The following is a 7,358-nucleotide window of genomic DNA, read 5'->3' on the forward strand; positions in this document are numbered from 1 at the left end:
CAACAAGAATAAGGGAGCAAGATTGTTCTTAAATTCAATTCCCTATGAAAGACAAGTGGCTGAAAATAGGATGAAACTCATTCAAGTGGATAGACATGGAAGTCCCCTTCTTCATACAAAGGTCCATGAGCTATTGCAGTCAATACATCTGATAGGTAGGGCTTTGCTTATCATAGACATTGCAAATCTTATCCCATAATTTCCATGCAGTTAGCCCATCAAAGACAACATTATAGTAGACCTAATTAGATAATGATAAAATGATTGTGGATTTACATAACTCATCTAGTTCAAGCCAATCCTCTACATCAAAGTGTTCGAGCTTTGCACCCTCATGTCTCAATGGCTTAATTTGCAATTTCTGCATTAGAACCTACCAATAATAGAGGAGAAACAACAAAGGGTAGGGTTGTACTGTTAAAGAATGATGATCAAGTCAAGGCATCCACCCTAAAAAAAGATACATAAATATGCAATTACAACAAGATGAAAATAATGACAATAGTAAAATCCAAAGCAAGGTGTGAGCAATCAACTGATAAATCCCAAACTGTAATTGCCAGGTATAACTTGCAACAAGAAGGGGGATACAAATGATTACATTATTATTACAGTACTTAAATTGTAGTGAAATCTAAGTTATTTTAGGCTCAAATCAGTCCCAAAAGCATTCCAAGACATCAACATAACATCTACAAATGATTCAGCATCAATATGCAAGCATACAAGCATCACTAGAGCTCCAAACAATGAGTAATGGTTGTCCCTATATGTGTATTATAGCAAACTATCATGAACTAGTGAGACAATGTGGCTAATGCTAGGAGCCTCAAATAATACACAAACTCATGTCCAAGGTGCTAAGTATAATGCCGAGTGATTGCCCAAAGCTGGGAGAAAGTGCCATAAGCTAGAGAGGAAGTCCACTTGATTAGAAATGAGACAACAAAGTAGCATGCACAATTCACAATGTTGTTTGATGTTGATCCTATTACTGTGATTATTGAAAGGAATGTAGGTGGGTAAGCACTTAGGGGTGCTCTAACAAGTCTACTCAAGGCCTAGAATAAGCCCACACAAGTTGGAAGAAGCGAGAGATCAAAGCTCAACTTGGATGGAAGAAACCATGGCCGCCACAAATCTTGAGTTAAAGCTTTCCAAATTTGGGTTGAAGTAAATTGAAGGGAAGAGCTCCTCAATCTCAGCTCTAATACTAGTTAAAGGGAGAAGGCCCCGAGTGGAAGCAAGAGCTATGGTGAAAGGACCAAGAGAGCAAGAGTAAGAGACATAGAATGTGGGAACTCTAGCAATCACAATGTGTGACCACTAAAAGAATAAAGAATGAAGTGATAGTGATGGATGCCCCACCTGCACTATATGGGTGTGCGGGTACTAAGCAATATACGGGTGGTGTAGGAATAGGTGCCTTTATCCCCAACATATTTTTTTAAGTTTTCCTCCTCCCTTCTATTTGTGTTCTTTCCATTTTTTCTCTCAATCATATAATATGTGAGTGCATGCATGTATATTTGTGGGTGTTTTTAGAATATTCACATATTACATGCACGTGTTCAACCATTAAAATATAATTTAATAAGTAAATTTACATATTTTTATAGTGTCTGCACTTGTGGGTGTTTTTAGAGTATTCATACATGTTTAAACATTAAAATATTATTTCATATTATATCTTCGATTAAAAAAGAAAATCGTCTCTCTAAGGGGGGAGAGAGAGAGAAAGCAACAAATGATTTTTCAAAGCCTCACATTTCTTAAAGCAATGAGGAATTTCAACAACTCTATTGTAGTATATATATTGACTAAGTTAGCAAGGAAACTAATTGTTATCTCTTAGAATGCTAGGGGATTGTGTTCCAACAAGATTTTCTTGTAAGTATATCCTCTGCTTTACAAGAAGAAGCGTGATATTTTTGCCTTGTAGGAGGTTGAACTCAGCTTGGAAGACATCAACAAAGTAGAACTACTAGGATATTAGCTATTTCTAGCTATAGAGGGCTGAGGGAGAAGGGGGACATTATTAATAAAAGAGAAGCTAAACCCTACTGCCTTATGGCTCGAAGAAGAAGGTGTGGTGGTGGGGGTCCAAATAACCCTACAACACAATAATAGAAAGGAGGCCATAGTAGCTATTGAGGATGACAAAGGAAACCAATACATAGATGATGTATCAATTACTCGAGTCATTGTTAGCCACCTCTCCAACATAGTGGAGATCCCTTGAGGTAGGAAGGGGATTATGGGGTGAAGTTATAGCTTCTCCTAGATCTAGTGGATAAAATGGTGGACATTGATAAAGCAACCATCTTAGCAAGGCTATTCTTTGAAGAAGAACTACATTTCATGCAAGAGAATGAAAAAGGGAAGGTCCCCATGCCCAGATGGGTTGAGTATGGAGGTGTTTGAAGCAATGTAGTCGGTGTGTGGAAACACATTGCTACCTTCACTGAATGTATGTATGCGAAGAGGTATGATTCCAACCCATATTAATCAAGGAAGGATTAAATTGCTACCAAAGGGTGTGATAAGGAACAAGCCCGCTCAATGGAGACCACTTAGCATGTTAAATGTAACATAACAAATCATGCTAAATCAATTGCTCTTAGGGTGAAGTATCTTCTAGCTAAGATTCTCCACAAAGCTCAATATGAATTTGTACAAGGGAGGAAAATATAAGATGATTTCCTAAAGTTGGTGGTGGCTATAGAACATCCCATGTAGGTAGGAGAGGGCTTTCTGCTAATCAATATGAATGTAGATAAAGCCTACTATAGGCTAAGACTGGATTTTCTATTAGTAGTTATGTACAAATTGGGTCTAGAGAAGGGCTTTTGTAGGATGATTGATACTTTCTTCATGAATGATATGGCTAAAGTGAGAGTCAACATTTATATGTCCCATGCCTTTAGTCTATAGAGGTCTATCAAGCAAGGTTGTCCTTGAGCCCCACTACTATTTGCAATTGCTATAGACCCCTTGCTAAAAGTGGTCAACTATAGAATCCAAAATATAGAGGGGTATCCTAAAAAGCCTAATGCAACCAAATAGGTTCCACATATATACACATATATTCACAAATGATGACTCCAATTTAGTAAAGGTAGAAGAGAGGAATCAGGAAGCACTACTATAGGTATATCTTGTTGCACTTTGTGTATATTTTTATTTTGTCACATTTTCCTTGTTCTCTCCTCACTAAAAGGGCACATTTTCCTTTAAATGGGAGGTTGTTAGGGGTAAAGGTACTTATGCCTAACTACACGTGTATTCATTACATTGATAGTACCCGCACACTTGTACACTGCATGTAGCAAGCACCCATCACTATCACTTCATTCTTTATTCTTTTAGTGACATTTGAATAAGGGAAGGTTGGTCACACAATGTGACTATTGGAGTTCCCACATCCTGTGCCACTTGCTCTTGCTCTCTTGCTTCTTCCATCATAGCTCTTGCTTCTACTTATGGGCTTCCACTCAAGGCTTCCTCCCTTCAAAATCTCTCTTAAAAAACCTCTCTATTTCTTGAATACAAAATCCCTTTGCCTTGTACTAGATAGGCTTGGGGGTTTTCTCATTGGTTCAAGAGTCATCCAAGAAAACCTTTGAAGAATAAATAGTAAAGAAAGATATGTAAAGAATAGTTATGTTTTCATCTACACAAACTTGAATTTTAATTGATTTTTTCAAATATGCAAATAAAAAATATGTTAGATGACAATGTTTTCTAAACATTGGTCTATAATTCTACATGTAAATCTTTCATATGGGACAATCTCTCTATAGATTTGCAAGAATAAGAAAAGAATAAAGCAATTACAAGGAGTAAACAATCTATTCAAGTGCCCTCACAACAATTTATTTTAGTGCTATGCACATTCGTTTGGGAAAAACATGGGCATAATATGCTTTTACACAAGCCAAAGTCTAGAACACTAATAGAGGTTAGTCTTTGTTCTAATGTATCTATTATTATTATTTTCCTAATAGTTTTATAAAATTTTTGGTATACTTTTGATTGACTTTTTAAAATTATGTTTCTAGATTGGTAATGATTGCTCTTAGATGAAAGGATTTACCATGGAAGGCTCTTATAAGTAAAGGTCTCCATTAGTCTCCTTGTTCATTTACTTTTCCATTTGATATCTTTCAATTAATTTCCATTAACATGGGGTCTTAACTTTTTGCTTAGATTTTTCCATTCTTTTTGAAATAAGTAATAAAATGATACTCATGGGAAATGCAACTATGATGTCAATTAAGAATCTATTGATACACAAATGAAGCACATTGCTTTACAAATGTAATTCAAATGGTAGCAAATAAAGGAACAAAACCTAAAAAGTATAGAAACAAAGACTACATGTTTCTTATGTCCTTTACTACATATAGTAGGTATGATCAATGGATTTATGTCTCTTTAATACTATTGCCATAAGCCTAATGGAGTATAGAGATGGCTTTTCACCATTAGAAGACTCATATATACATAATATGCTCTTTGAAGGTAGTGAGCACTTAGATGGATGGTTATTCAATTCCTTGAAGAGGAATCTCATAGGTGTTTCTTTTGTGTGGTTAGACTCACATGCACTAGACATGATTTGTGGGCCTTGCTTTCATGACTCTTGCATGTTGAGTCATTCTCACAAGTGATTTAAGTATGTTAAAAGACCATTGAGATAAAGTGTTTGGATGACCTTCAAGGAATTTATAGTTCTTGAGTTGGTTCTAACAATGGTTTTGCATAAGATAAGGACTTATGGTAACCCAAGTTGGATTGAATCTACATCTAATCTAGTCTAATCTCTCGTTTTACAAATGTTTCTTTCAAATCATGTAGCATTCTTGTCATATCATATCATAAGCATGTCTACATTGTACTATTAGCAAGGTGAATGCATAATAATGCGATACACTTATGATACTTGAAAATTAGCATATGGTAGAGTTTTTGCAAATCATAATCCAAACATATCTCCTCTTCATGTTGTATCCAATAATATGTAGGATGACATGTAATTTGCATTGTAGTGGAGATCGAATCTTGTGTTTGGGACATTTAAAAACATTATTGTGGACATGTATACCACCTTAGCATGCATTCACCAACAATGATAGAGTTATCATGGTTTGTTGGGTTGACTTTAGTTCTGCCTTTTCAAGTGGGATGGTATCAAGTATGTCTTGTTATCAACTTATGTAATATTAGAGCTACATAAAGCATGGTAAGTGTGATGTCACTAAGGTAAGTTAAAGGAACGTTCTATTAATTAGCAAGGATAGCACAAAACCTCTGATATATAAGCTATATTGATCTAGAGGCCATGATAAAGCAAGAAAATCTCTAACCTCAAGATAAGCTCTCACAAACTAGGGTATATATAAAAAAAGGAAGTGAAATTTGATTCTCAATAGCTCATTAACAAATGTGAATCTCAATAGATCCTTTAGTATGAAAAATGTGATATAGTCCATACCCAATAGATCCTTTAGTACACTAGATATAGTCCATGCTCAATGGATCCTTTAGTATGCTAAATATAGGTGGGTTGCCTATAGTTAGAAATTGACTAAAGAAATATATTCTCTCCTTAGGGAAAAATAGAGAAATATTGATATTCCCATCACTGACTATGAATTTTTTTTCTCAAATCTTCAAAGTATTGAAAAATGATGCATTATTACTTTTAACTCACCCTCCCCACAATGGAAACTAGCTCTTCATAGAAAAAGGTTGTGCCCAACTCCCTGGATATGAAGGCTGCACTTGTAAGAGACCCTACTTATAACTGTATTTAAACAAGCCCTTCTATAAGTTTACTCATTTAAATTTACCCAAATTTTATAAACTAAATTACCCCTCTTAGTGAAGACATGTGATGCATTTACATTTTTGGATATGTACCCCATGAGCTATCTACTAGCCTTCATTCATAAGATTAAGCTCCTTCATTGTGGTTGCCTTGGTCACTCAAAGTAGACAAAAAATTGATGATACCATCAAACCATGCCTTCCCAAGCCAATAGTTGATCCCTAACCACAACTGTTTGAATTTGAAGCATTCCCAAAAAAGATGAGGAACCTTCAATCGACTTTATTCTTCTTCCACAAAATGGGTTGGGGGGGGGGGGGGGGGGGGGGGGGGGGATGTTTAACACTTTGTCAGGCTTGTTATTGGGAGAGAGATGTTGTGTGATTGCTAACCACAACATGATGTTGATTTTGTGCGACAAAGTGTTTGGCCATACACTTTTGGGTGTATGTATCTTTAATTCAGTCTATATGGTCCCTTAGAAATGCTAGGGTCAACCACAAGTATAATTGTAGGCTTCTAGTAGACTCTTTCGTTCTCCTTCAAAAGGAGGTGATCACATTATGTCAAATGAGTAAATCCATGTTTTCAAGTTAGTTGCTAGGTAGTTAACTAAGTCAATGTTGTCCTTTGCTCTATAAGCAACTTGATCTTGATGAGTTAGGATTTCATGTAAATTCTTAATATTAATTAATACAAAAGTTCACATTATTAAAAAGGGCTTGATCTCCTTGATACCATTCTCCCTAAAATAGTGAAGAGTTACTATATTACTTGCCTTTCCAATAAGGTTATTGAATAATTTTTTCCAAGAGCCTAATGAATTTTTAGCTTTGTATCCCTTTTTATGAATGAAATATTAAGCTTGTTCATAAAATGATGACAAGGAAACCTCTCCTAGCAAAGTCCTATTGCTAGCTTGAGTGTTACTTTTCTAATTCAAAACCATTCTTGTAGGAAAGTTCCTCATATTAACAATTGAATTAGATGGAGCAAAAATACTTAATGGAGAAGACCGTTCTTGATGTCAGCAAAATAAGACTTTGCATTTTTCAAGTTAACTGCTACAAAGTTTGAGGTGGGCTAGAGGAGGACTTTATTTTTCCTTCTCTCTAGTTGAAACATGAAAAAATTTAAAGACAACCTTGAAGTTAGGCTAAAGCAACTGAGGTTTGTGAAAAAAAAAAAGGAGAATTGATTGCATAGAACATTAGAATGTCAGCATCTAATGTGAAGATAATGGATGATTAGTCAAAATTAAGCTAGAACCAATAAATATAGGCACAATATTTGTCTACTGAAAACTACTGCCTAGCTGCCATAGATGATGCTCAGACCAACTAGATTAGGATAACAACAAAATGCAACTTAAGAGCATTTGGGAAGTATGATCAAACTTGAAAGATCAGTCACACATAGTAACCAACACTAGAACTAAGAGACATGGGCTTTGATACCATGCCAGCATGATGTGGAGCAATCAATAGAAACAAGGAGATGAAATTGATAGAACTACTAGGAACAC

This window comes from Lygodium microphyllum, chromosome 2, assembly GCF_053477565.2.
Source record: "Lygodium microphyllum isolate KBCC chromosome 2, Lygodium_microphyllum_v1.1.10, whole genome shotgun sequence".
NCBI lineage: Eukaryota > Viridiplantae > Streptophyta > Polypodiopsida > Schizaeales > Lygodiaceae > Lygodium > Lygodium microphyllum.